General features: G+C 37.5%; 1 protein-coding gene and 1 long non-coding RNA gene across 2 annotated transcripts in view; one reads left to right on the top strand and one right to left on the bottom strand.

Annotated features, from left to right (window-relative positions):
- The window catches only part of LOC124616718 (kinesin-like protein KIF14), a 250,548-nt gene that overhangs the window by 36,452 nt on the left and 195,449 nt on the right, over nucleotides 1–18,647 (top strand). The gene's annotated exons all lie outside the window — the stretch shown is intronic.
- Nucleotides 8,048–17,693, bottom strand: LOC124616720. The gene is made up of 2 exons (XR_006979870.1): nucleotides 17,454–17,693; nucleotides 8,048–8,280 (listed from the first exon to the last, which is right to left on the bottom strand). It is a non-coding gene; the product is annotated as an uncharacterized LOC124616720 (long non-coding RNA).

Raw genomic sequence — 18,647 nt, 5'->3', positions numbered from 1 at the left:
GTCAGTTTTCAGGAGGCTCATGTCCTACCCCAGTTAGGTCATAAGGGGGTGCCCCATTGCCTGTCGCACTCTATCTTGCAGTCTGATGCTGCTGGATTTCAGTGTGTGGAGGTTTATCAAGAACATTGTTTACAAAACAAAGATAAGAGATCTGATAGATCTGAGGCAACAGATCTACACTGCAGTAGAGGCCATAACACCCGTCATGCTTATGAATAAGTGGTGAGAATTGGAGTACCGTTTTCGTATCTGTCAAGTTACAAACTGTGCCCAAGTTAAAATGTACTAACATGCATAAAAATGTCCTTTGTAGTGTACAATGTTGGACAAATAAAATTATAGACCTTAATAAGTACTAAAATATAAACAAATGTTTCATATACCTCTACCTGGAACACCCTACAGTGCATGCAGAAGGCAGCCAAAGTAAAACAGAGTTGATACTTGTGCCTTCATGTTGGCATTTGAAGTACACTTCTTACCAGGAAACGTTGGTGTTTCTAGATTTCATGTTAAACCTTATATCCTGCCACCCATGAGGAGGTGCTTCAGATATTTCTGTTTTGGTCATATATTGTCCTGCTGTACTTCCAAACCCATCTGTGAAAACTGTAGCAGAACTGCTCACAATGATAGATCTTGTGAACAACCTCCATTGTTTGCAAACTGCTGATACCATCACCTGTGCTGGTCACAAGTGTGCCAAAAAAAAAAAAAAAAAAAAAAAAAAAAAAAGGAACAAGATGTTTGATCATCTATAGAAGCACGTAAAAAATATGAACGACCTCATCCAGTGGATGTGACCACAATTTTGGGAAGTTACAGCTAGGGCCTCCCCTGTTCAAAGTCGTGAAAATCTTCCAAAGTCAATAAACTGTTTGAGGAAGAAGTTATCGCTTTTGAATACCACTTATATGTCAGTGGATACCCCTCTGATAACCCAGCTGGAGCCCTTCATCTTTCTTTCGCATTCTGGAGAGAAGATGCCCCTGCCCAGGACATATCAGTGGGAGAAAGGAGTTAGAGCAGTGGGCATTTGAACAGTCAGTTTGTGCTGCTAAACGGATGTACAGTCTGGCAAGGCCCCATTTCCTCGTCCCCTTAAGACTCAAAATTTCCTAAAGAAAAAAGAAGAGAAAGAAATTGAAAGATATAAAGCCAAAACTACGATCATAGTACTCCTCAGTCTCAAATCTTCGCCTACAGCACAACTACCTGTGATATGGGTAATACGGTAGTTGTACAGTTGTTATTGGATGAAACCTGCACGTTGGTACCATCATCCGCTTTTAAATTTGCTACTGGCCATCACAATTGAAGCTGTATAGTCGTTTGACTCTAACTACTGCCTCACTAATGATGTGCAACTGATACCTTTGCCAGGTAGAGATATATCCCATCAAGAGATAGAAAAGTTGTTACATCGGTTACCTTTCCCTTTATCCTGCTGGGCAGCTAGAAGACAAACAGTTGAGGTCAACTAGTGGAATAGCTCCTCAAGGTTTTTAATCTTTGTCCGATGAGTACAGAGACTCCAACACATTTTAGTGCCAGCCATGGCACCTTCTCGACAATCAGCTTAAAGCTCTGCAGTCCTACCTTGCATCTGTGATAAAATAGCATGACCACAGAGATTTGTGGGACTGCAACCATTACCTGATAATTTTATCAATACCACATTTGAGATCCACTTACACTTCGCCAAGGTGGTCCTACAGAAAAGCCAGGTAGGAAGCTTAATCCTCTGAAGCCTATGTCACAATAGTCTAAGAACAAGATGTTAACATGATAGTGCAAGAACAACTACTGTGATTATCCATGCAGTGCAAAATGTGATACTTGTCTCTTCCAGACCATTTTGGTGCAAACCTGTACCATTGTGGCTTCTGATAATAGCTGAGACCATCAAAAACAGACAGCATTAAAATGATAAAGAAGACCTCCCTGTGTTAATAATCTGATTGTGCAAACAAGTGTGAGCAAAAGGTCATTATTTAATCAAGTGGTGGAAGTGGGATTATTGAACACTTGTTGCTTCATTGAATGTGATGCCAAACTCTCGCTTCACTATACTTGGAACTAGTATTATTTGTCTGTGTTACCAATAATGCATTGAATGACTTTTTTTAATTTTATGGTATCCTTTCTTATACTGCAATTAAAATTACTCTGTGATTGACATTTCAGCGAATTGAGTGGCAGGAGCTAGCTTACAGCCATTCATAGTTCTTTCTGTCTTGCCTGCCTGTTTTGTAAGTACATGCAGCGCCTTATGAAGTATGGCTGACTGCATGCCGGTAACATGGCCCTGTCTCTCACCAGTGATCCGTCAATCACAGAGTAGTTTCAATCGGAGTGTAGCGTTGTTGCAGGAGGAGGGTGGGAAAGGAAGAATTATGAGGTAAATCCTCTGCTCCTTTTTCATATTTTGCAAGAACCTTTGACAGCACGCTTCCAGCTGCAACTTTACCTTTACCTTCACTTATGCATATTCTACATTTTTTTTTATCAACACATGCAGTTCATGGTTCCACATAATTCTTTTCCTGTAACAATGTCACAGCTCTTGACCCGACTTTATCCATATTTCCCACAAAACTCTTATTAGCTCACTGATTGCGAGAACAAAGGGACTAATAACTATACTGTTGAGTACCTTGGAAATGCCATAACACCATTCATTAGCATCGTCTTGAATGATAGTAATTTTTCACCTATAAAGCTTATCTCGTTGGGATGTCATATCCACAAGGAAATGTAGTTAGTTAAAGACCTTTAGATGTAAAGCGTTCTTTCAAAATTTGACCTGCAAAAATATTTCTCTGATCTCTGATGACATACCTGTTGACAAAACATGCTAGTAGTCTTGATGCCAATCTTATAGAAACATATCCATATCTGAGTGAGAAATGACTGGATAAGTGTCTTTTGATGCTTCTGTGAAAGAACTGACTTTGTCGTTTGGTTGCTGATATTGTAATAAGAGTTCTTTGGGCTTGTCACATACATGAGTAATTGATGTATTAGAACTTACAACTGTACAGAAAAATGGTTTGATCATTTTGGGTGGAAAATTTCTATATTTCATCTGAATAGTTAAAGTTATTTTCTGTATTTTCCACACCATTGTGAATATAGAGCAGACCTTCTCTAAAAACACACAGTATCTCTTTGATAGCACTAAAGACAAGTCAGCACTCATTGTGTTGCCACATGTAAGCAGCTGTACCACTGACTAGAAGAGATTTAGGTACAGGTATGTTATCTGACCAAACTGTGCTGCATACAAATTGTAACATAAGAGATGTGTAAGAAGTTGAGAATATTGTTCACTGTAATAACTGCAGGAGAAACGCACAAAAGCTTCAGCACACATCCAAAAGAAGACCAGAGCAGTGAAAGAAAAGTAGAGATTTGAAGCAATATGTATTTAACTTTTTATTTTTCAAGATCTTCACACAATCATTGGCAGACAATTGCATAAATGTGTATATTTCAAGACTAACAACTTAGTAGTCATTATTTTGATACATTTCTTCCCTCTTAATCTAAGCTGGCTACTTACGATCTCTGGGCAGATTGTTTTGTGTATTGTATTACCTTCCTGTCTAAGTCAACACTCCTGTCAGTCCTGCTTCTCTCATCATTTGAAGAGATTATTTTGATAAATGTTTTGTAATGCCTCAACTTTAATTTGATTTGAGATTATCATCTTAGTAACAGCCATTTTACTTCAACTGGTTGTGATATACAACCATTTTACCTCAACTGGTGGTGTTGACCTCTCTCTCTCTCTCTCTCTCTTCACTCTTACCAAGGGTGATCTGTCGACGCTGTACGATTTGTCATGTATTTTGAGTTTGGCATTAGTGCAGAGAGACAATTTCTGTGTGTGTGTGTGTGTGTGTGTGTGTGTGTGTGTGTACTACTGGTAGGGTAGAAAAATAAACAGCATTTACTTGCCTCATCTGTTCCTGTACTCATTTCTGTGGGTAGTGAACTAATGAAGTCATCCGTTCAGTGGAAACCTCTGCACGAATCTGGTATACTATGCACCCTCTGCTAGGCAGTGTACAGTGGTATCTAAAGTGTGCTGTGGAAAGGTAAACTTTTTGTTTCACAAGTAAAAAATTAGAAGCAAGAAGTCTCTACAAACCGTAGATTTGATGAAAGTCCAATAAGCAATACTATAATAGAAATAAATGGAAGAATATTATCTTGTTGGAGAAATAAATTTGGCTGAGCACCTGATTTGACGTGACATATTAATAAAGAACGTCTTTGCAGCAAAAATCATAGTAACAAAATAAAGATAGGCCTGCCTTTTTGACTGTGTAGTTTTTTAGTAAGATGCAGTTTGTAATGTTGAAATTTTATATGCCATTATATTTTTTTCTTATTTTCTATTACATTTTTCAAATTCTTGAGATCATAAAGTATTGAGCTCCATCATTCATATCAAAACGGTCTCCTTTTTGATCGGATTTCCTTACGCAAGCCCATATGGAATTCGAAGACTGTTTATCTCATTGACCAACATTGACTGGATTTCTCGAGAAGTACAATATGTCTACTAAACAGTTTAAAATAATGATGAACAGAGACAACAAAATTTGGGTTTACTAATGGGGATTTAGCTTTTAGGTCAAGAATTCTATAGAAATTCGTCATTCTGCATTCTTCATTCTCTAAACATTTGTGTATAACTGTGGTTATCCTGAAATGCTTGTGATCATAACATCTAAATATTCAAATACTGGAGAAGAATAAAAGTTAACTCATGACTGTATATAAGAGTGCCGTGTCAAATTCTTGGTGCCACTTGATTCATTGTGATGGGGAACACAAAACTTAGATAATGTTTCCTCTACAAAATATACTGGGTCTGTAAATGTGTATCTGAATGGCATACATAAATCTGTCTCCAGAGAATGTGCATCTTTATGGCTGTCACTTTGCATTTAAGGGACAAGTAATTCTTGTTTTGTTTTAGTGCGAATATTGTCAGTCATCCTCAATTTCTGTGAAATATTGCCAGCTTCACAATTTTCATTATTGAAGAGCCATAGTGGAATAAAATTACTAAATTTTATGGGTGCTAAGAAGGATTCAAGAGGAAACAGAAATCACTTTGTGGACCACTAAACAAAGATCTGAGGAAAAGACTTGCCAAATGTTACATGTGGAGCATTGCACTATATGGTGCGGAGATCTGGACATTGAGGAAGGAAGATGAAAGAACATTGGAGGCACTAGAGATGTGGATATGGAGAAGAATGGAAAAGTGAAAGGGGAAGACCAAGTAAGGAATGAGAAAGTATTAAGAAGAGTTGGAGAAGAAAGAAACATGCTGAAAGTCATCAGAAAGAGAAAACGAAAATGGGTTGGACATTGTTTGAGGAGGGACTGTTTATTGAAGGAAGGAATAGAAGGAATGGTGGAGGGAAAAGGGGAAGAGGAAAAAGAAGATATCAAATGCTGGACAATATGGAAGGAGGCAAATATTCAGAAATGTAAAGACTGGCTATGGACAGACAAAAGTGGAAGAGGCTTAATCCGTGACAAGACCTGCCATAAGGCAGAATACCATACATGCATACATGGGTGCTAAAGAACTTTTCACTGGGTCACTGACTAGAATAGGAGGTAAGTTGTCATTTTTGAACAAAGCAAATAACTCAAAACCACAAAATTGCTGTTTTGGAACAAATTCAATTTAGCAGCAAAAGCTATTTCATAAGTGGTACAGTCCAGAGAGTTCTCCAAAGCCCCAAATTATGAAACCAAGGATGACTGCATTTCAGCTAAGCAATAGTTCGTTGACATCACAGTGACGTAGTCCTGTCCAGTGAGTGGTACTGCCTCAAATACATCTCTCTCTCTCTCTCTCTCTCTCTCTCTCTCTCTCTGTGTGTGTGTGTGTGTGTGTGTGTGTGTGTGTGTGTGTGTGTGTGTGTAGCAATGCTGCTCATGAGCTCCTCCAAGGATAAGTGCCATATCTGAAACATGTCAGTCAAGGAACAGGAAATGGAATTGGCAGATATTATGTTCAAATTTGTGCCATTTCCATTGTAAACTATTTTGGAAAGTTCTTACTTCCTGACTTGTTCACAGTATACTTCACATTTATTTTAATGAAAGTACTTGAAATATTTTCAATGTAACATTTGTAAGTTAATTTCACTCAAAAGCTTTGGTGGTGTTAGAATTTTGTAAGTACATCGCTCATTGACATGACACCATTTTTCTTAGAAATTGTTCCATAGTGTCTCCTTTGTATATGGCTTTTCAGTTTGTTCAGTGTTGAGTTATCTGATATATTTCTGATAAAAAATTAACTACAGCACAGCCCCCATCAGTTAGTGTCTATCTGGAGGGTGGAAACATTACCACGAGAGTGCTTAAATTATTATAATGTGGGAAAAAAGCTCCACTGTTGGACTAACTGAATCTACTCCTTATGTAAGACAAAAATTGAATCCATTGATGCCATAACATTATTTTCATTTCCTATACTAAAGACATACTGATTTGAAGTTATCTCTGATTTGAGCATTGGAAATATGGAGACTATGCAAGATATTTAAAAACCTGGCCAGTTTTAAGTAACAAGTATGTAATAGTTTCAATAAACTTGATTTCTTAATAACATTACAGGTAGTCCACAACAAGAAATTTTTAATAGTCCAAGTTATGTAAAATATATACATACGAAATATTAGCCTAGCCACGTTTATCTTTCAGTTAACAGCAGCCTCAAAGGTTGCTTTGTGCGACTTCAGTTTCGTAAACAAGTGTTTCATCACTGATCATTGTTATAGAAGGCAGAGATATAATACAGTAAAAAAAGCCAAAATGAAGTGTGTGATTTACACAGGATTGCAACTGAAAATGTGGAAGACTTTTAGGTATGGTAGAAGGTACTGTGATGTCTCAAGTGATGAATTTTTGAGACCAAACTATAAGTGTGAGTTAATATGAACTGATGCACAGACACATGATGCAATTTCCACTGGTACCAGGGGCACCATATACTTCATTTTACAGCAATTGAATGTTATTGTATAATCTGGTACACTGATTTTATTGTAAGAGTTCTATGATTCTACCACTACTTAAATTCATATATTCGAATTGTAGTTTGGAAATTTAAAGGTGATAGAGTAGCAATTTTCACAAGGTGCAGAGGTGATGCTTGTTGCAATATTCACATATCAACTTACGCAAATATTATTTAATATTGACTGAATTGTGCAACTGTTGGATTTAAGTGTCACTATTAACTGTTTGCTTCAAAGTAAATCCTTTAAAACTACCGTTTATTTAGCAAACCATATACATGTGGTAACGGAAAGTCTTTGGTGAGTTATTCATACAGGAAGGGTAGAGATAATAACTCGCACATATTGATGCATTGAGTGGTTGATGAGAAACATAAACACGATTGAAGACATTGCTAAGGTAATGATGGAAGCTGAAGAAATGAATTAAAATTTATTCAATGGCCAAGACTTGAACCTGCATCTGCTTGCTTACTTGAATTCATTGTTTTTAGCTTTCATAATTTTCGTACATGAAGTTGAGACTCATACTTCTCTTTTAGTTGATGCCCTCCTTCAGATCGAAGTAGTATGAGGGACACACACACACACACACACACACACACACACACACACAAACAAACCAAGGACATTGCCTAAAAGTTTATCCAATGTTTATAATGCGCAATAAGTTTTGCAGCAGTGTTGAAACATTCTCAAGCATCTTGAGAAAAAATAACATCTCAATGTAGGAGACATTTATGTCAGCAATGTTGGATTCAGCCGGTAGTTTTTGTAGTAAGCAGATTATTCCTTATATTTAGTGAATTATGTCTTTTATGTTGCTTGCAGTTACTTGAATTGTGTATTACCTGTATTGAGTAAATGTACACTGATTTTCTGTTTTTCCACAGAGAATACATTCCCTACAGTTCTCTTTCCATAAATGTATGCTTCTGAAACTTAAATACAAATAAATCTTAAAAAGGACAAAGAATAAAATGATGAATTATTAATTCTTTATATTCTTTAAGTTTCATATTATCCGTAGAAAATTATACAGTAGACAATGAAACATAATTTTTGGTTTAATGCATCAAATCTGTGTAATATGAAAACATGAGTGGTCGTATTACAATCCTTCTACACTTGCATGGAGGTTTGCACGATTGGCAGCATTCGCTTTTTGATGATGGTTTGCAACATGTAGATGTCGTCCTCTTCTGGTTTGTCTGCTTATCTGAAAAGAAGATAAAATAGTTAACATTTCTGATACCATACAACTACAAATTGCTTATATTCAAGCTAACCAGGATACAAGTGAAACATTATTCTCAACTAAATGCCTGATGTGCAGTTACCACAATGCTTTCTGCCCGTGCTGTACACTAGAATATATTGCCTGCGTGGTGCAGGCATGATTTTTGAACCTTGAAATTAAATACGTAAATGAAAAGTTAATATTTTAGGTTATTACCTGAAATATGTGTTCCCATTTGATCTATACTTGAGTTTGCAGCATTTCTGCTTACTATGAATAATATTTTCTCTTTCATAGTTTACAGATCTTTTGTTCTAGGCTTTAAAAATTTAGCTTGCTGTTTACAAGGGGAATCCTACTACACTGCCACTGTAACACCAGTGATATGACAAGGGCATCATACATCCCATTTGCCACTACTGTTTCTGCTGACGCAGCCAGCTCTTCATTTATCCAGTTTGCTGTGAGTCTGTAAACATGGTAAATACCTAACATTCCCCCACCGACAAGAAGTTAATACTTCAGTTAGATTCTTCTTCCAAACATTGAGACAAGGGAACTTCCTTGTTTAATGTAGCCACATCATCGTGCGCCTATGTACCATTCTCCGCACCCCCACCATCCCTCCTCTTCATTAGAAATGCTGAAATTTAAAGTGTTCTAAAATTGTTTAAAAAATCATATTACATTACTGTACCATGTAACAATATCAGCTAAAGCAGATATTCTTTTTGTGAATATAAACACACACTTACAAATGAAAACATTATGACCACCTGCTTAATAGCATATTGCCCACTTTCAGAATGCAAAACAGAAGTGATTCTGTGTGGCATGAATTTGACAAGCCCTCGGTAAGCTTCTGGAAGCACGTAGCACCAGATGTGTATTCGCAAGTCACGAAATTCCAGTAAATTAGGAGCTGGCGATTTGTGGAGCTGACATCCGATAGCATCTCAAATGTGTTCCATCAGGTTCAGGTCAGGCAATTTTGTGGCCAAGACATTGTGGGTACACTGTTAAGTTCCTGAAACCACTGTCGCACAATTCTGGCCTTGTGAAATGGACACTTACCCTGCTAGAAGATGCTATTGCCTTTGGGGAATACATCAGTATGAAGGGATGCAGGCAGTCTGTAATAATGCTCAAGTAGTACACAACTGTCAGTGTCTTTGATTATTATTACAGGTCCAATGGCATAATAATGGGTTCCACGGCCTGAACCCATGATGCAGTGCACATCTCAAGCGGTAGTTCACCTGGATGACAGAGTATTTGGACACTACCATCGACCTAGTGAGAAAAATGTTTCATATGACCAAGCAGTCTGTTTTCATGGTCCAGTTTTGATGATACTGTGCCCTCAGTAGTTGTAATCGACAATGCCATTGGGTCCGGCATCCATGTTCCGTGATGAGACATGGACGTTAAATATCTTAGTGCCTAATCATGGTTTCATTCACCATCCATGAATCACTTTCAATGGATGCTTATGCAGTAGCACACAGCCAGTCAGCTTCCCTGTTCCTGACTTGGTCTTTACCAAGTGCTGTGCCATAATAGTCTGCCCTTCATCAAAATTGCTCAAGTCAGTAAATTTCCCCATTTGTGGCCAGTATTGTTGTTAGAATGATAACCCATTTGCGTCTGCTCTTCTTATATACTTTGCTTACTGTGTCGGCTGCAGCACTATCAGGTGGTATTTAATCTCGCAGTAGGCAGTGGTCCTAATGTTTTGGCTCATATGTGCATATGAATAGACCGAGACAATTTTACTTGGATTACAATATCTCAAATGCTGCCTACCTTTGTTTTCAGTATTGTTGACAGAACACTGGAAATGGTTTGTGGGACGTGCCTTTACATTGGATTTTATTATTTTTTATGGTTGTGTTGATAGTTAATTCAGATTTTGTAGTTCTGTAGTGAATCATTTAATTGGATGGGGGACCGAAATTCAGTAGTAGGAAAAGGAAGATTAGGTAAAATAACAGGTTAATGTGTATTGGAAAAAAGGAATGAAAGAGGAAGCCACCTGGCAGAATTTTGCACAGAGCATAATTTAATCATCATTAACACTTGGTTGAAGAATCATGAAATAATACTGTATACATGGAAGAGACCTGGAGACACTGAAAGGTTTCATATTGATTATGTAATGGTAAGACAGAGATTTTGGAACCAGATTTTAAACTGTAAGACATTTCTGGGGGGCAGAAGTGGACTCTTGACCACAATTTATTGGTTATGAATTGTAGATTAAAAATAAAGAAGTTTCAAAAAGGTAGGAAAGAAAGCAGATGGGACCTGGATAAGTTGAAAGAATGAGAGGTTGTTGAGAGTTTCAGAGGGAGCATTAGGCAACGATTGACTATAACATGGGAAAAGAACACAGAAGAAGATGAATGGGTAATTTTAAGAGATGAAATAGTGAAGGCAGCACAGGCTCAAATAGGTAAAAAGACGAGGCCTCATAGAAACCCTTGGGTAACACAAGAGATATTGAATTTAGTAGATGAAAGGAGAAAATATAAAAATGCAGCAAATGGAGCAGGCAAAAGGAAATAAAAATCTAAAAAATAGAAATTGATAGAAAGTGCAAAATGGTTATGCAGCAATGGCTAGGGGACAGATGTAAGGATTTAGAAGCATATATCACTAGGGTAAAGATAGATACCACCTACAGGAAAATGCTTTGGAGGAAAGAGAAGCAGCTGTATGAATAGAGCTCAGATGGAAAACCAGTACCAAGCAAAGAAGGGAAAACTGAAAGGTGGTGGTAGTCTGCAGAGGTTCTTTTCAAGGGAGATGAATTTGAAGGAAATATTATAGAAATGGAATAGGACATAGATGAAGATGAATGGGAGATATGATACTGCAAGAAAAATTTGACAGGGCAGTGGTAGATCTAAGTTGAACCAAGGCCCTTGGAGTAGACAATATTCCATCAGGACTGGGAGAGCCAGCCATGACAAAACTATTCCATCTGGTAATGATGTTATTGTAGTTCTCAGGCTGAAGACTGGTTTGATGCAGCTTGCCGTGCCACTCCCATCTTCTGCAAGCCTCTTCTTATCCGAATAACAACTTGCACCTTACATCCTTCTGAATCTGCTTACTGTATTCATCTTTTGGTCTCCCTCTACAATTTTTAACCCCCACACTTTCCTCCAGTACCATATTGGTGATATCTAAGAATGTGTCTTATCAACCGATCCCTTCTTCTAGTCTGGTTATGCTACAAGTTTCTTTTATTCCCAATTCTATATTCAACACCACCTCATGAATTACATGATCTACCCATCTAATCTTCAACATTCTCTTGTAGCACCACTCTTCAAAAGCTTCTATTCTCTTCTTTTCTAAACTGTTTATCGTCCATGTTTCATTTTCATACATGGCTACACTCCATACAGATACTTCCAGAAAAAAACTCCCTAACACTTACATCTATATTTTATGTTAGCAGATTTATTTTCTTTAGAAACACTTTTCTTGCCATTGCCAGTCTACATTTTGTATCTCTTTAATTCAGTCATAATCTGTTTCCCTCAGCATTGCCTGATGTAATGTGAGTGTATTCTGTTATCTTCTTCTTCTTCTTCTTCTTCTTCTTCTTCTTCTTCTCTCTCTCTCTTTTTTTTAATATATATTCTCCTTTCAAGACACTCTTCATTCCATTCAACTGCTCTTCCAAGTCCTTTGCTGCCTATGACAAACCTAAGTGTTTTTTTTTAATTCTCCCTGAATTTTAATTCATACTCTCCAAATTTTTCTTTTGTTTCCTTTACTGTTTGCTCAATATACAGGTTGAATAACATTGGGGATAAGCTACAATCTCGTCTCACCCCCTTCTCAACCACTGCTTCCCTTTCATGCCCCTTAATTCTTATAACTGCCATTTGCTTTCCATTCAAGTTGTAAATAATCTTGTGCACACTGCATTTTACCCCTACTATCCTCAGAATTTCAAAGAGAGTATTCCAGTCAACAGTGTCGAAAGCTTTCTCTAAGTTTACAAATGCTATACATGTAGGTTTGCCTTTCCTTAACGTATCTGCTAAGATAAGTTGTAGGGTCAGCGCTGCCTTGCATGTTCCTACATTTTTCAGGAATCCAAACTGATCTTCCCCAAGGTTGGTTTCTGTCAGTTCTTCAATTCTTTTGTACAGAATTCATGTTAGTATTTTGCAACCTTGACTTATTAAACTGATAGTTCAGTAATATAATGGAAGGAAACATTCCACGTGGGAAAAATTATATATAAAAAACAAAGATGAGGTGACTTACCGAACAAAAGCGCTGGCAGGTCGATAGACACACAAACAAACACAAACATACACACAAAATTCAAGCTTTCGCAACAAACTGTTGCCTCATCAGGAAAGAGGGAAGGAGAGGGGAAGACGAAAGGAAGTGGGTTTTAAGGGAGAGGGTAAGGAGTCATTCCAATCCCGGGAGCGGAAAGACTTACCTTAGGGGGAAAAAAGGACAGGTATACACTCGCACACACGCACATATCCATCCACACATACAGACACAAGCAGACATGGGTCTTTAAATATGTCTGCTTGTGTCTGTATGTGTGGATGGATATGTGCATGTGTGCGAGTGTATACCTGTCCTTTTTTCCCCCTAAGGTAAGTCTTTCCGCTCCCGGGATTGGAATGACTCCTTACCCTCTCCCTTAAAACCCACTTCCTTTCGTCTTCCCCTCTCCTTCCCTCTTTCCTGGTGAGGCAACAGTTTGTTGCGAAAGCTTGAATTTTGTGTGTATGTTTGTGTTTGTTTGTGTGTCTATCGACCTGCCAGCGCTTTTGTTCGGTAAGTCACCTCATCTTTGTTTTTTATATATGATAGTTCAGTAATATTCACACCTTTCAGCTCATGCTGGTAATGGTCAGATTAAATCAGGTGCTGCTGAGCGAATTAGAGTGGGAAACGAGACTTACAGTAGTAGATTAGTTTTGCTATCTGGCAGCAAAAGAATGATGGACAGAGTAGAGAGCATATAAGGATATGAAATGTAGACTGACAATGGCAAGAAAAACATTCCTGAAGATAGTAAAATTGTTAACATTGAATGTAGATTTAACAGTTAGGAAGTATTTTCTAAAAGTGTTTGTCTGGAATGTAACCATGTATGGAAGTGACACATGGGTGATAAACAGTTTAGACAAGATGAGAATAGAGGCTTTTGAAATGTGGTGCTACAGAAGAATGCTGAAGATTAGATGAGTAGCTTGTGTAACTAAAGAGGAAGTACTGAATAGAACAGGGGATACAAGAAATTTGACTGAAAGGGGGGAATGGTTGATATAACACATTCTGAGACATCAATGCATCACCAGTTCAGTATTGGAGGTGTGTGTGTATATGTGTGTGTGTGTGTGTGTGTGTGTGTGTGTGTGTGTGTGTGTGTGTGTGTGTGTGTGGAGGGAGGGGGGGGGGGGTTAAAAATTGCAGCGGGAGACAGAGATGGATACAGTAAGCAAATTCACAATATTGTAGGCTGCATTAGTTATTTGGAGATTTGTTCAGGATAGAGTAGCATGGAAGCTGCAGTCTTCATACTGAAGAAGACGGTGATAACAACAACAACAACAACAACCACAACCATTAATTTCCTCCTTTTATCAGCCAACAGTATGAAGCCAACAACTGGTTGCTCGAAACTCGTTTTGGCACTGTAAAATACATATGACTGTGTAGAAAGAAAAAATAAGTAAAAACATAATGACTTAACCTCTGTGGACAGTACGTAATTTTTCCAAAAATCTTATGAATACTACCTTTTGAGACACGAATAGAGTTTTGTTTGTTGACTTCATAGCACAATGAATAACATTTTATGAACCAGAAAGTTTTAGAACATTGAAAAGGCTCCACCAATCCATTCAAAACAGACTCTTACTATTATCACATGGTGCTTCAATTCATGATGATACCTGACTGCCTGTTAATGCATTGACTCAACAATGATCCCTGTGGGAGATGATTGATTACACTCTGTACAGTTTGCATTTAGTACCAAGCTATTCCTACTTTTTTAATGAAATAGGTGGGCAGACAGCATTTCACTCATGATAGGCTGCAAGGTGCCACGAGAACATGGCTTGGCAGACTGGTGGCAGTGTCTTTTAGAGGGGAAAAGAAAGCCCATATATGTGTGTAGTAGCCATTCATAGACCCTTTCTAACAAATCTCACTTATTTCAGTTTTCAGCCTTTACGAAGATAAATAAAAAATGACCTTTGTAATATTTTAACTACCATTCATGTGTTATAAAAAATAAACATGTGCTTCTGATAGCCTTAGGTTATGTGCTCCTGAATGTGAGTATTGTAATACCCTCACATCAGGCATATGCCTGCATGGTGACAGTAAGAAGAAAATGTAAATTTCTTTATTATTTGGCTTTGTTGTTTAGGGGTTAAGTGTAACACTACAAATTTAAGAGTTGGAGTATCAGTTCCTGACTGGTACTAATTTATTTTGTTAGTTCTCAATTCTGGTGATGATTTGGGTATGTGTGAAAAAATGCCAAGCTGCACTGTGATTTACAGTCATTGTTGAACAGTGGATGCTTCTAGAATTGGCTGAGTCAATCAGTTCACAGGTTGTACCTTGTCAGTCCAAAAAATGTTGAGACTGGATTGAGAGAGAGAGAGAGAGAGAGAGAGAGAGAGAGAGAGAGAGAGAGAGAGAGAGGGGGGGGGGGGGGGGGGGGGGGGACATAAAAGGTTAAGTTTGAGCTTTTAATGCTTCAAGTGTTCTACACAGTCTCCTCCCACTTGAATACAACACATAGGCTCTTCTAGAAGCAAGTGAAATTGTCAGAAGAGTCCTTCTTTGGGATGTTGTTAAACTCGTTCGTCACATTGGCTTGAATGTTGGTTGTGTTGTCAAAGTGTTGATCCTTCATATGAATTTCTGCACTCTCGTGTTTTGTGGTAGGTTCATATTAATAACATCCAAGTCTTGTCACCCGTGACGATTTTTTTCCAGAATAGAATTGCTTTTGTTTTGTATTAATGTTGTGACAGGCATCCATGTGACGTTTTTGTTAGGGAGTTGATATACATGGGAGACACTTTTCACTTCCTGAAAATATGCTGGAGAATGTCTTAGAGAGGTTCTGTTTGTTGCTTCATTGTGATTTGTAATGTTAATGCAAGTCACACATCTACAAACTGAACACTGCTCACAACTTGGTGGCTGAATTACCATCTGTTGTTTACAGCTGTTAGTTCAAGCTGCAACCTTATTGCCACTTATACACCAGGAACAAATAAATCTTGGAACTTTTTGGACAGATGATATATGTGGCAATGGCACACCACCTCAAATTGAACAATGCCTAGAAAAGTATTGTGGTGGTCAAACCAATCATTAGGTTAAGGACAGCTCTACCTATTTAAAAATTTGTAATGGTTTAATTAGCAGCAGGTCAAAGAGCCTACTTCACATTTTTATTTAACTGTAATTTTTGGTTTCATTCGAGTTATATAAAAATTGTGATCCAGCCTGTTTTGTTCATAAAATAATAGAAGATCACTGCTATATCCTGCACACAATGCTGCTGTCTGTATCATTTGTTTTATTCTATCTGGAGGTTTCTTACAGTGAGGCAACAAGTCATGTGGTATTTTGTAACATTCAAACTGATGAACTGATATTAATTAATGTTTTCACCTATGGTACCACAACCGTTACCATATTTGATTATATTTAAAAGCACACCAAGTATACCTTTCTTCGTCAGGACAAAAGTGAAAAATGTCTTCTGCACCATCAAATTTGCGACATCATTTGGTTTTGACGACATTTTTTCATGTTATTTGTTACAGTTCCCCATTTCAGGGTTTTTATGTCATCAAGGGTGCCACACTATCTGCAGTAGATGTCTAATGTATGAGATTCTTCTTATATCTATTTAAAAAAAAGTCACTTGCAATGATGCTACATGACTTGCAACACTTTTCGGCTATTCCAAATGTAAAAACGCCATTCCTCATTTAACGAATTTAAAGAAGAACCAGGAGTTTCAAAAAATTATCACAGCATTGTTTTGAATATTTTTTTTTTGAATGCCAAGCAGTTTTCATTTAAGTGCGAACATAGGTATAATCCTAAATACCGGACGTGACTTCAGTGACGTATGTACAGTAATATCTCCTATGATATAAATGACCGCATTGCCGATAAACGCCTATGGAACGGTTTTTTAAATACTGCATTACACCTTCTCGAAGAGAATGTGCAAACTAGTTTAAGGAGGTAATCCAGGTTCTCTGTCGGAACCTAATGTTAATCCTTTCATATTTCGATTAATTTCGCCGTGTTATACATGAAGGTTCTTTTTTTACCTCCGTGGCGTTATATTGTTTCCATTCATTGCTTTTAACGTGTGATTTGACGATGTATGCACGGAGTGAAGTGTCTTTCTTGTGAGCAAATTTCGTTAAGAGAAAAAGTATTAGAAAGGGAAATGATTTTTTTAAAGTTATTTCGCGAACACAAGAGGAAGACTCAGGGGTTTCGAAATGTTGTTTTCTGTATTTTTACATTTTTTCCTGTATCGGTAGCAAAGAAAAAGTTGCTGATATAAAGTCATGGAATGTTGTGTTATTTCATCTTCGAATTCTCTGCAATGTGTACAATTCATTAAAGGAACTATGTCAAGAATATCACTCATGAATGTTGACTTTACTTTTACTTGCTGTTTCCTTGATGCTGAAACGGAACTCTACGTTCTTAGAGACCGGCCGTCATTGTTCAGTACAGTGAGAATTATTTAGACATACAACAACGCGACAGTGTTTATTGTCTGAACTTAATTTTGATTTGAACCAACCGATGTCCGACAGAGCTTTTTCATGCGTCGCGCAACATCCAGTGTGAATACCATATAATCAGTCTCGGAGAAGGAATATAAGAAAAAAAATACAGTTACTAATGAATCAGATTCGCTGTCAGGTCAGTTCCTTATTGCCACGGTATTTTTTTCAAAATTATATCATGTTTAATAAAATTTTATTCACAGACGCAGAAAATAAAATCTTACAACTCAAGGCAAATAAAAGGTCGGTTAACGTTTATACAATAGTTAATTGCAACTTAAGATTGTAAAAAAAAAAAAAATTACTCACCTGACGATTTCGATTCCTTTGTGTCTTCCCGCTTCGGCCACAGCATCTTGGGTAACGTCAGCGCGAAGTAGATATGTTCGTGGCGCCATCTGAGGATTTATATTGAAGCTATTGGTGCACACGGTTTTGCGCACGGCACTTCATCGCGTAACTGCGTGGTTTCGCAATGTGAAGACGTCACCACGTTGCAGATGCAGTTTAATGTGGGCTGCCTTGTAGTCAGGCTTTTCGAAGATATACATTGAGTGTATACAAATTTGCTTTTTTTTATTTTTTTTTATTTAGACATACATTGAGTGTATGGAAGTTTGTTTTCAAAATTTCTTTCACTATCCAGAATGAAAAAAAAAAGAATGATAATACAAAATGTAAATCAACTCTTTGCTGTTTTCGTCCTACAGCTTTACCGACGAAAAAACATGCCGCAAGGAATTGCTGTACTTCCTTATATGTATTCTCTGTTTCAGAAAATCTACCTTGTTTCTATAGACAAACGCTACTGTTATTAAGTGTTCCTCGCACATCAAGAGATTTATGGTACTGTGAAACGTGGGGATGTTTTTATAATACTAGCGTCGGAGACATTTATATTCGCTGGCAGTAGGTTAGAATTCCGTAAACGGTCATCAGAGCCCTCGAAGTAATAGACTGCCAAATTTTTCGTAGTACTTGTATATAGGGCCTCTAAGGGTGTCTATATTCTTCACTGAAAATCAATTCTTCGCAGTATCTCAACAGATTTCGGAGAGAGACTAAGCTTCGAATATACGCTAATTTAGAATTTCAGCATTACTGATCTCTCACTAGTTGCTGCTAAATTTGTAGCCTAAAACATAAAACATGGTGCATTATATTTATTATAGGTTTCAATTATCTCTCATTTCGGTACCTAGATGTTTCTCGGAATCTTATCGTTCTGCCATGACTGAAAAACATCTTTTGAATTGTACGAATACTTATTGTTTGGAAATATCTGAGGTTCAGCGACACTAGCTTAGCAAAATTTGTGTTCACTTTTATAATTCAAAGGGAGCTACGGCGAGGGAATGTACGAATTACATCATTCAGCACAATCACAACTTCCCCTTGCGTAGTAAGAAATGTTGCGCACGTCACCACTCGGCCCAGATCTCTGGAGACACTAAAGTTCTAATCTACTAATTTTCCTTGCATCTCTAATAGTTAATGGATTTC

The sequence above is a fragment of the Schistocerca americana genome, chromosome 5, assembly GCF_021461395.2.
Source record: "Schistocerca americana isolate TAMUIC-IGC-003095 chromosome 5, iqSchAmer2.1, whole genome shotgun sequence".
NCBI classification, from domain to species: domain Eukaryota; kingdom Metazoa; phylum Arthropoda; class Insecta; order Orthoptera; family Acrididae; genus Schistocerca; species Schistocerca americana.
The sequence above is the reverse complement of the archived record's forward strand: the minus strand, read 5'-3'. Positions and strand labels throughout refer to the sequence as shown.